Source organism: Ambystoma mexicanum, chromosome 4q (assembly GCF_040938575.1).
Source record: "Ambystoma mexicanum isolate Mex_15411 chromosome 4q, UKY_AmexF1_1, whole genome shotgun sequence".
Classification (NCBI taxonomy): Eukaryota; Metazoa; Chordata; class Amphibia; order Caudata; family Ambystomatidae; genus Ambystoma; species Ambystoma mexicanum.
This window is the reverse complement of record NC_090928.1, coordinates 527,423,279-527,435,538: the sequence shown is the minus strand read 5'-3', so window position 1 is coordinate 527,435,538 and position 12,260 is coordinate 527,423,279. Positions and strand designations below refer to the sequence as shown.

Below are 12,260 nucleotides of genomic sequence, written 5' to 3'. Positions count from 1 at the left end.
TAGGCATCTAAGAGAGCCCGGCTAGCTCAGTCGGTAGAGCATGAGACTCTTAATCTCAGGGTCGTGGGTTCGAGCCCCACGTTGGGCGAAAACAACTAAAATTGTACTGCTTTTTGACCAAAAAAATACATCCTATCTGTGGAAAACGGCAGTGCAGGGATAGGGAAGAAAACTATAGGCATCCAAAGGAGCCCGGCTAGCTCAGTCGGTAGAGCATGAGACTCTTAATCTCAGGGTCGTGGGTTCGAGCCCCACGTTGGGCGAAAACAACTAAAATTGTAGTGCTTTTTGACCAAAAAAATACATCCTATCTGTGGAAAACGGCAGTGCAGGGATAGGGAAGAAAACTATAGACATCCAAAGGAGCCCGGCTAGCTCAGTCGGTAGAGCATGAGACTCTTAATCTCAGGGTCGTGGGTTCGAGCCCCACGTTGGGCGAAGACAACTAAAATTGTAGTGCTTTTTGACCAAAAAAATACATCCTATCTGTGGAAAGCGGCAGTGCAGGGATAGGGAAGAAAACGTTGGGCGAAAACAACTAAAATTTTCGTGCTTTTTGACCAAAAAAATAGAAATTGAAAGTCTCTTTACAATATTTGCAATATTTTCATTGTTAACATGCAATATATGAATGCATGTCTGGATGATGTGTAATGGGGCAATACCACACCTTAATGTATTCACTGTAAAAGAAAAAGTATGTATCATCTTACTATAAAATAAAGTGGAGAAAACACAAATAAGACTTTTTTCCACACAGGTTTAATCGGCTATTTCCTGATATTCTTCAATGCGTTCAGATATTGACTGGTAATTGTGTTTGATACTTTCTTAGACTATTTCTGCCTCTGGCTGATGTGTATTTTCTTTCCAAACTCCACCAGAGCCTATGATTACACAGCATCCCATCTGTGGAAAACGGCAGTGCAGGGATAGGGAAGAAAACTATAGGCATCCAAAGGAGCCCGGCTAGCTCAGTCGGTAGAGCATGAGACTCTTAATCTCAGGGTCGTGGGTGCGAGCCCCACGTTGGGCGAAAACAACTAAAATTTTAGTGCTTTTTGACCAAAAAAATAGAAATTGAAAGTCTCTTTACAATATTTGCAATATTTTCATTGTTAACATGCAATATATGAATGCATGTCTGGATGATGTGTAATGGGGCAATACCACACCTTAATGTATTCACTGTAAAAGAAAAAGTATGTATCATCTTACTATAAAATAAAGTGGAGAAAACACAAATAAGACTTTTTTCCACACAGGTTTAATCAGCTATTTCCTGATATTCTTCAATGTGTTCTGATATTGACTGGTAATTGTGTTTGATACTTTCTTAGACTATTTCTGCCTCTGGCTGATGTGTATTTTCTTTCCAAACTCCACCAGAGCCTATGATTACACAGCATCCTATCTGTGGAAAACGGCAGTGCAGGGATAGGGAAGAAAACTATAGGTATCCAAAGGAGCCCGGCTAGCTCAGTAGGTAGAGCATGAGAATCTTAATCTCAGGGTCGTGGGTTTGAGCCCCACGTTGGGCGAAAACAACTAAAATTGTACTGCTTTTTGACCAAAAAAATACATCCTATCTGTGGAAAACGGCAGTGCAGGGATAGGGAAGAAAACTATAGGCATCCAAAGGAGCACGGCTAGCTCAGTCAGTAGAGCATGAGACTCTTAATCGCAGGGTCGTGGGTTCGAGCCCCACGTTGGGCGAAAACAACTAAAATTGTAGTGCTTTTTGACCAAAAAAATACATCCTATCTGTGGAAAGCGGCAGTGCAGGGATAGGGAAGAAAACGTTGGGCGAAAACAACTAAAATTTTCGTGCTTTTTGACCAAAAAAATAGAAATTGAAAGTCTCTTTACAATATTTGCAATATTTTCATTGTTAACATGCAATATATGAATGCATGTCTGGATGATGTGTAATGGGGCAATACCACACCTTAATGTATTCACTGTAAAAGAAAAAGTATGTATCATCTTACTATAAAATAAAGTGGAGAAAACACAAATAAGACTCTTTTCCACACAGGTTTAATCGGCTATTTCCTGATATTCTTCAATGCGTTCAGATATTGACTGGTAATTGTGTTTGATACTTTCTTAGACTATTTCTGCCTCTGGCTGATGTGTATTTTCTTTCCAAACTCCACCAGAGCCTATGATTACACAGCATCCTATCTGTGGAAAACGGCAGTGCAGGGATAGGGAAGAAAACTATAGGCATACAAAGGAGCCCGGCTAGCTCAGTCGGTAGAGCATGAAACTCTTAATCTCAGGGTCGTGGGTTCGAGCCCCACGTTGGGCGAAAACAACTAAAATTTTAGTGCTTTTTGACCAAAAAAATAGAAATTGAAAGTCTCTTTACAATATTTGCAATATTTTCATTGTTAACATGCAATATATGAATGCATGTCTGGATGATGTGTAATGGGGCAATACCATACCTTAATGTATTCACTGTAAAAGAAAAAGTATGCATCATCTTACTATAAAATAAAGTGGAGAAAACACAAATAAGACTTTTTTCCACACAGGTTTAATCGGCTATTTCCTGATATTCTTCAATGCGTTCTGATATTGACTGGTAATTGTGTTTGATACTTTCTTAGACTATTTCTGCCTCTGGCTGATGTGTATTTTCTTTCCAAACTCCACCAGAGCCTATGATTACACAGCATCCTATCTGTGGAAAGCGGCAGTGCAGGGATAGGGAAGAAAACTATAGGCATCCAAAGGAGCCCGGCTAGCTCAGTCGGTAGAGCATGAGACTCTTAATCTCAGGGTCGTGGGTGCGAAACCCACGTTGGGCGAAAACAACTAAAATTTTAGTGCTTTTTGACCAAAAAAATAGAAATTGAAAGTCTCTTTACAATATTTGCAATATTTTGATTGTTAACATGCAATATATGAATGCATGTCTGGATGATGTGTAATGGGGCAATACCACACCTTAATGTATTCACTGTAAAAGAAAAAGTATGTATCATCTTACTATAAAATAAAGTGGAGAAAACTCAAATAAGACTTTTTTCCACACAGGTTTAATCGGCTATTTCCTGATATTCTTCAATGCGTTCTGATATTGACTGGTAATTGTGTTTGATACTTTCTTAGACTATTTCTGCCTCTGGCTGATGTGTATTTTCTTTCCAAACTCCACCAGAGCCTATGATTACACAGCATCCTATCTGTGGAAAACGGCAGTGCAGGGATAGGGAAGAAAACTATAGGCATCCAAAGGAGCCCGGCTAGCTCAGTCGGTAGAGCATGAGACTCTTAATCTCAGGGTCGTGGGTTCGAGCCCCACGTTGGGCGAAAACAACTAAAATTTTAGTGCTTTTTGACCAAAAAAATAGAAATTGAAAGTCTCTTTACAATATTTGCAATATTTTCATTGTTAACATGCAATATATGAATGCATGTCTGGATGATGTGTAATGGGGCAATACCACACCTTAATGTATTCACTGTAAAAGAAAAAGTATGTATCATCTTACTATAAAATAAAGTGGAGAAAACACAAATAAGACTCTTTTCCACACAGGTTTAATCGGCTATTTCCTGATATTCTTCAATGCGTTCAGATATTGACTGGTAATTGTGTTTGATACTTTCTTAGACTATTTCTGCCTCTGGCTGATGTGTATTTTCTTTCCAAACTCCACCAGAGCCTATGATTACACAGCATCCTATCTGTGGAAAACGGCAGTGCAGGGATAGGGAAGAAAACTATAGGCATACAAAGGAGCCCGGCTAGCTCAGTCGGTAGAGCATGAGACTCTTAATCTCAGGGTCGTGGGTTCGAGCCCCACGTTGGGCGAAAACAACTAAAATTTTAGTGCTTTTTGACCAAAAAAATAGAAATTGAAAGTCTCTTTACAATATTTGCAATATTTTCATTGTTAACATGCAATATATGAATGCATGTCTGGATGATGTGTAATGGGGCAATACCATACCTTAATGTATTCACTGTAAAAGAAAAAGTATGCATCATCTTACTATAAAATAAAGTGGAGAAAACACAAATAAGACTTTTTTCCACACAGGTTTAATCGGCTATTTCCTGATATTCTTCAATGCGTTCTGATATTGACTGGTAATTGTGTTTGATACTTTCTTAGACTATTTCTGCCTCTGGCTGATGTGTATTTTCTTTCCAAACTCCACCAGAGCCTATGATTACACAGCATCCTATCTGTGGAAAGCGGCAGTGCAGGGATAGGGAAGAAAACTATAGGCATCCAAAGGAGCCCGGCTAGCTCAGTCGGTAGAGCATGAGACTCTTAATCTCAGGGTCGTGGGTGCGAAACCCACGTTGGGCGAAAACAACTAAAATTTTAGTGCTTTTTGACCAAAAAAATAGAAATTGAAAGTCTCTTTACAATATTTGCAATATTTTGATTGTTAACATGCAATATATGAATGCATGTCTGGATGATGTGTAATGGGGCAATACCACACCTTAATGTATTCACTGTAAAAGAAAAAGTATGTATCATCTTACTATAAAATAAAGTGGAGAAAACTCAAATAAGACTTTTTTCCACACAGGTTTAATCGGCTATTTCCTGATATTCTTCAATGCGTTCTGATATTGACTGGTAATTGTGTTTGATACTTTCTTAGACTATTTCTGCCTCTGGCTGATGTGTATTTTCTTTCCAAACTCCACCAGAGCCTATGATTACACAGCATCCTATCTGTGGAAAACGGCAGTGCAGGGATAGGGAAGAAAACTATAGGCATCCAAAGGAGCCCGGCTAGCTCAGTCGGTAGAGCATGAGACTCTTAATCTCAGGGTCGTGGGTGCGAGCCCCACGTTGGGCGAAAACAACTAAAATTTTAATGCTTTTTGACCAAAAAAATAGAAATTGAAAGTCTCTTTACAATATTTGCAATATTTTGATTGTTAACATGCAATATATGAATGCATGTCTGGATGATGTGTAATGGGGCAATACCACACCTTAATGTATTCACTGTAAAAGAAAAAGTATGTATCATCTTACTATAAAATAAAGTGGAGAAAACACAAATAAGACTTTTTTCCACACAGGTTTAATCAGCTATTTCCTGATATTCTTCAATGCGTTCTGATATTGACTGGTAATTGTGTTTGATACTTTCTTAGACTATTTCTGCCTCTGGCTGATGTGTATTTTCTTTCCAAACTCCACCAGAGCCTATGATTACACAGCATCCTATCTGTGGAAAACGGCAGTGCAGGGATAGGGAAGAAAACTATAGGTATCCAAAGGAGCCCGGCTTGCTCAGTAGGTAGAGCATGAGAATCTTAATCTCAGGGTCGTGGGTGCGAGCCCCACGTTGGGCGAAAACAACTAAAATTTTAATGCTTTTTGACCAAAAAAATAGAAATTGAAATTCTCTTTACAATATTTGCAATATTTTGATTGTTAACATGCAATATATGAATGCATGTCTGGATGATGTGTAATGGGGCAATACCACACCTTAATGTATTCACTGTAAAAGAAAAAGTATGTATCATCTTACTATAAAATAAAGTGGAGAAAACACAAATAAGACTTTTTTCCACACAGGTTTAATCAGCTATTTCCTGATATTCTTCAATGCGTTCTGATATTGACTGGTAATTGTGTTTGATACTTTCTTAGACTATTTCTGCCTCTGGCTGATGTGTATTTTCTTTCCAAACTCCACCAGAGCCTATGATTACACAGCATCCTATCTGTGGAAAACGGCAGTGCAGGGATAGGAAAGAAAACTATAGGTATCCAAAGGAGCCCGGCTAGCTCAGTCGGTAGAGCATGAGACTCTTAATCTCAGGGTTGTGGGTTCGAGCCCCACGTTGGGCGAAAACAACTAAAATTTTAGTGCTTTTTGACCAAAAAAATAGAAATTGAAAGTCTCTTTACAATATTTGCAATATTTTGATTGTTAACATGCAATATATGAATGCATGTCTGGATGATGTGTAATGGGGCAATACCACACCTTAATGTATTCACTGTAAAAGAAAAAGTATGTATCATCTTACTATAAAATAAAGTGGAGAAAACTCAAATAAGACTTTTTTCCACACAGGTTTAATCGGCTATTTCCTGATATTCTTCAATGCGTTCTGATATTGACTGGTAATTGTGTTTGATACTTTCTTAGACTATTTCTGCCTCTGGCTGATGTGTATTTTCTTTCCAAACTCCACCAGAGCCTATGATTACACAGCATCCTATCTGTGGAAAACGGCAGTGCAGGGATAGGGAAGAAAACTATAGGCATCCAAAGGAGCCCGGCTAGCTCAGTCGGTAGAGCATGAGACTCTTAATCTCAGGGTCGTGGGTGCGAGCCCCACGTTGGGCGAAAACAACTAAAATTTTAATGCTTTTTGACCAAAAAAATAGAAATTGAAAGTCTCTTTACAATATTTGCAATATTTTGATTGTTAACATGCAATATATGAATGCATGTCTGGATGATGTGTAATGGGGCAATACCACACCTTAATGTATTCACTGTAAAAGAAAAAGTATGTATCATCTTACTATAAAATAAAGTGGAGAAAACACAAATAAGACTTTTTTCCACACAGGTTTAATCAGCTATTTCCTGATATTCTTCAATGCGTTCTGATATTGACTGGTAATTGTGTTTGATACTTTCTTAGACTATTTCTGCCTCTGGCTGATGTGTATTTTCTTTCCAAACTCCACCAGAGCCTATGATTACACAGCATCCTATCTGTGGAAAACGGCAGTGCAGGGATAGGGAAGAAAACTATAGGTATCCAAAGGAGCCCGGCTTGCTCAGTAGGTAGAGCATGAGAATCTTAATCTCAGGGTCGTGGGTGCGTGCCCCACGTTGGGCGAAAACAACTAAAATTGTAATGCTTTTTGACCAAAAAAATAGAAATTGAAATTCTCTTTACAATATTTGCAATATTTTGATTGTTAACATGCAATATATGAATGCATGTCTGGATGATGTGTAATGGGGCAATACCACACCTTAATGTATTCACTGTAAAAGAAAAAGTATGTATCATCTTACTATAAAATAAAGTGGAGAAAACACAAATAAGACTTTTTTCCACACAGGTTTAATCAGCTATTTCCTGATATTCTTCAATGCGTTCTGATATTGACTGGTAATTGTGTTTGATACTTTCTTAGACTATTTCTGCCTCTGGCTGATGTGTATTTTCTTTCCAAACTCCACCAGAGCCTATGATTACACAGCATCCTATCTGTGGAAAACGGCAGTGCAGGGATAGGGAAGAAAACTATAGGTATCCAAAGGAGCCCGGCTTGCTCAGTAGGTAGAGCATGAGAATCTTAATCTCAGGGTCGTGGGTGCGAGCCCCACGTTGGGCGAAAACAACTAAAATTTTAATGCTTTTTGACCAAAAAAATAGAAATTGAAATTCTCTTTACAATATTTGCAATATTTTGATTGTTAACATGCAATATATGAATGCATGTCTGGATGATGTGTAATGGGGCAATACCACACCTTAATGTATTCACTGTAAAAGAAAAAGTATGTATCATCTTACTATAAAATAAAGTGGAGAAAACACAAATAAGACTTTTTTCCACACAGGTTTAATCAGCTATTTCCTGATATTCTTCAATGCGTTCTGATATTGACTGGTAATTGTGTTTGATACTTTCTTAGACTATTTCTGCCTCTGGTTGATGTGTATTTTCTTTCCAAACTCCACCAGAGCCTATGATTACACAGCATCCTATCTGTGGAAAACGGCAGTGCAGGGATAGGAAAGAAAACTATAGGTATCCAAAGGAGCCCGGCTAGCTCAGTCGGTAGAGCATGAGACTCTTAATCTCAGGGTTGTGGGTTCGAGCCCCACGTTGGGCGAAAACAACTAAAATTTTAGTGCTTTTTGACCAAAAAAATAGAAATTGAAAGTCTCTTTACAATATTTGCAATATTTTGATTGTTAACATGCAATATATGAATGCATGTCTGGATGATGTGTAATGGGGCAATACCACACCTTAATGTATTCACTGTAAAAGAAAAAGTATGTATCATCTTACTATAAAATAAAGTGGAGAAAACTCAAATAAGACTTTTTTCCACACAGGTTTAATCGGCTATTTCCTGATATTCTTCAATGCGTTCTGATATTGACTGGTAATTGTGTTTGATACTTTCTTAGACTATTTCTGCCTCTGGCTGATGTGTATTTTCTTTCCAAACTCCACCAGAGCCTATGATTACACAGCATCCTATCTGTGGAAAACGGCAGTGCAGGGATAGGGAAGAAAACTATAGGTATCCAAAGGAGCCCGGCTAGCTCAGTCGGTAGAGCATGAGACTCTTAATCTCAGGGTCGTGGGTGCGAGCCCCACGTTGGGCGAAAACAACTAAAATTTTAATGCTTTTTGACCAAAAAAATAGAAATTGAAAGTCTCTTTACAATATTTGCAATATTTTGATTGTTAACATGCAATATATGAATGCATGTCTGGATGATGTGTAATGGGGCAATACCACACCTTAATGTATTCACTGTAAAAGAAAAAGTATGTATCATCTTACTATAAAATAAAGTGGAGAAAACACAAATAAGACTTTTTTCCACACAGGTTTAATCAGCTATTTCCTGATATTCTTCAATGCGTTCTGATATTGACTGGTAATTGTGTTTGATACTTTCTTAGACTATTTCTGCCTCTGGCTGATGTGTATTTTCTTTCCAAACTCCACCAGAGCCTATGATTACACAGCATCCTATCTGTGGAAAACGGCAGTGCAGGGATAGGGAAGAAAACTATAGGTATCCAAAGGAGCCCGGCTTGCTCAGTAGGTAGAGCATGAGAATCTTAATCTCAGGGTCGTGGGTGCGAGCCCCACGTTGCGCGAAAACAACTAAAATTTTAATGCTTTTTGACCAAAAAAATAGAAATTGAAATTCTCTTTACAATATTTGCAATATTTTGATTGTTAACATGCAATATATGAATGCATGTCTGGATGATGTGTAATGGGGCAATACCACACCTTAATGTATTCACTGTAAAAGAAAAAGTATGTATCATCTTACTATAAAATAAAGTGGAGAAAACACAAATAAGACTTTTTTCCACACAGGTTTAATCAGCTATTTCCTGATATTCTTCAATGCGTTCTGATATTGACTGGTAATTGTGTTTGATACTTTCTTAGACTATTTCTGCCTCTGGCTGATGTGTATTTTCTTTCCAAACTCCACCAGAGCCTATGATTACACAGCATCCTATCTGTGGAAAACGGCAGTGCAGGGATAGGAAAGAAAACTATAGGTATCCAAAGGAGCCCGGCTAGCTCAGTCGGTAGAGCATGAGACTCTTAATCTCAGGGTTGTGGGTTCGAGCCCCACGTTGGGCGAAAACAACTAAAGTTTTAGTGCTTTTTGACCAAAAAAATAGAAATTGAAAGTCTCTTTACAATATTTGCAATATTTTCATTGTTAACATGCAATATATGAATGCATGTCTGGATGATGTGTAATGGGGCAATACCACACCTTAATGTATTCACTGTAAAAGAAAAAGTATCTATCATCTTACTATAAAATAAAGTGGAGAAAACACAAATAAGACTTTTTTCCACACATGTTTAATCGGCTATTTCCTGATATTCTTCAATGCGTTCTGATATTGACTGGTAATTGTGTTTGATACTTTCTTAGACTATTTCTGCCTCTGGCTGATGTGTATTTTCTTTCCAAACTCCACCAGAGCCTATGATTACACAGCATCCTATCTGTGGAAAGCGGCAGTGCAGGGATAGGGAAGAAAACTATAGGCATCCAAAGGAGCCCGGCTAGCTCAGTCGGTAGAGCATGAGATTCTTAATCTCAGGGTCGTGGGTTCGAGCCCCACGTTAGGCGAAAACAACTAAAATTGTAGTGCTTTTTGACCAAAAAAATGCATCCATTCTGTGGAAAACGGCAGTGCAGGGATAGGGAAGAAAACTATAGGCATCCAAAGGAGCCCGGCTAGCTCAGTCGGTAGAGCGTGAGACTCTTAATCTCAGGGTCGTGGGTGCGAGCCCCAAGTTGGGCGAAAACAACTAAAATTTTAATGCTTTTTGACCAAAAAAATAGAAATTGAAAGTCTCTTTACAATATTTGCAATATTTTGATTGTTAACATGCAATATATGAATGCATGTCTGGATGATGTGTAATGGGGCAATACCACACCTTAATGTATTCACTGTAAAAGAAAAAGTATGTATCATCTTACTATAAAATAAAGTGGAGAAAACACAAATAAGACTTTTTTCCACACAGGTTTAATCAGCTATTTCCTGATATTCTTCAATGCGTTCTGATATTGACTGGTAATTGTGTTTGATACTTTCTTAGACTATTTCTGCCTCTGGCTGATGTGTATTTTCTTTCCAAACTCCACCAGAGCCTATGATTACACAGCATCCTATCTGTGGAAAACGGCAGTGCAGGGATAGGGAAGAAAACTATAGGTATCCAAAGGAGCCCGGCTTGCTCAGTAGGTAGAGCATGAGAATCTTAATCTCAGGGTCGTGGGTGCGAGCCCCACGTTGGGCGAAAACAACTAAAATTTTAATGCTTTTTGACCAAAAAAATAGAAATTGAAATTCTCTTTACAATATTTGCAATATTTTGATTGTTAACATGCAATATATGAATGCATGTCTGGATGATGTGTAATGGGGCAATACCACACCTTAATGTATTCACTGTAAAAGAAAAAGTATGTATCATCTTACTATAAAATAAAGTGGAGAAAACACAAATAAGACTTTTTTCCACACAGGTTTAATCAGCTATTTCCTGATATTCTTCAATGCGTTCTGATATTGACTGGTAATTGTGTTTGATACTTTCTTAGACTATTTCTGCCTCTGGCTGATGTGTATTTTCTTTCCAAACTCCACCAGAGCCTATGATTACACAGCATCCTATCTGTGGAAAACGGCAGTGCAGGGATAGGGAAGAAAACTATAGGTATCCAAAGGAGCCCGGCTTGCTCAGTAGGTAGAGCATGAGAATCTTAATCTCAGGGTCGTGGGTGCGAGCCCCACGTTGGGCGAAAACAACTAAAATTTTAATGCTTTTTGACCAAAAAAATAGAAATTGAAATTCTCTTTACAATATTTGCAATATTTTGATTGTTAACATGCAATATATGAATGCATGTCTGGATGATGTGTAATGGGGCAATACCACACCTTAATGTATTCACTGTAAAAGAAAAAGTATGTATCATCTTACTATAAAATAAAGTGGAGAAAACACAAATAAGACTTTTTTCCACACAGGTTTAATCAGCTATTTCCTGATATTCTTCAATGCGTTCTGATATTGACTGGTAATTGTGTTTGATACTTTCTTAGACTATTTCTGCCTCTGGTTGATGTGTATTTTCTTTCCAAACTCCACCAGAGCCTATGATTACACAGCATCCTATCTGTGGAAAACGGCAGTGCAGGGATAGGAAAGAAAACTATAGGTATCCAAAGGAGCCCGGCTAGCTCAGTCGGTAGAGCATGAGACTCTTAATCTCAGGGTTGTGGGTTCGAGCCCCACGTTGGGCGAAAACAACTAAAATTTTAGTGCTTTTTGACCAAAAAAATAGAAATTGAAAGTCTCTTTACAATATTTGCAATATTTTGATTGTTAACATGCAATATATGAATGCATGTCTGGATGATGTGTAATGGGGCAATACCACACCTTAATGTATTCACTGTAAAAGAAAAAGTATGTATCATCTTACTATAAAATAAAGTGGAGAAAACTCAAATAAGACTTTTTTCCACACAGGTTTAATCGGCTATTTCCTGATATTCTTCAATGCGTTCTGATATTGACTGGTAATTGTGTTTGATACTTTCTTAGACTATTTCTGCCTCTGGCTGATGTGTATTTTCTTTCCAAACTCCACCAGAGCCTATGATTACACAGCATCCTATCTGTGGAAAACGGCAGTGCAGGGATAGGGAAGAAAACTATAGGTATCCAAAGGAGCCCGGCTAGCTCAGTTGGTAGAGCATGAGACTCTTAATCTCAGGGTCGTGGGTGCGAGCCCCACGTTGGGCGAAAACAACTAAAATTTTAATGCTTTTTGACCAAAAAAATAGAAATTGAAAGTCTCTTTACAATATTTGCAATATTTTGATTGTTAACATGCAATATATGAATGCATGTCTGGATGATGTGTAATGGGGCAATACCACACCTTAATGTATTCACTGTAAAAGAAAAAGTATGTATCA

General features: G+C 38.0%; 5 non-coding genes across 5 annotated transcripts; all 5 read left to right on the top strand.

Moving 5' to 3' along the window:
• Positions 1–15: 15 nt before the first annotated feature.
• On the top strand, positions 16–88 carry TRNAK-CUU (transfer RNA lysine (anticodon CUU)). The gene has a single exon. It is a non-coding gene; the product is annotated as a tRNA-Lys (tRNA).
• Positions 89–190: 102 nt separating this feature from the next.
• TRNAK-CUU (transfer RNA lysine (anticodon CUU)) lies at positions 191–263 on the top strand. The gene has a single exon. It is a non-coding gene; the product is annotated as a tRNA-Lys (tRNA).
• A 102-nt stretch (positions 264–365) lies between these two features.
• On the top strand, positions 366–438 carry TRNAK-CUU (transfer RNA lysine (anticodon CUU)). Its single transcript has one exon. It is a non-coding gene; the product is annotated as a tRNA-Lys (tRNA).
• Positions 439–3,251: 2,813 nt separating this feature from the next.
• On the top strand, positions 3,252–3,324 carry TRNAK-CUU (transfer RNA lysine (anticodon CUU)). The gene has a single exon. It is a non-coding gene; the product is annotated as a tRNA-Lys (tRNA).
• Positions 3,325–3,756: 432 nt separating this feature from the next.
• Positions 3,757–3,829, top strand: TRNAK-CUU (transfer RNA lysine (anticodon CUU)). Its single transcript has one exon. It is a non-coding gene; the product is annotated as a tRNA-Lys (tRNA).
• The last annotated feature ends 8,431 nt before the right edge of the window (positions 3,830–12,260 follow it).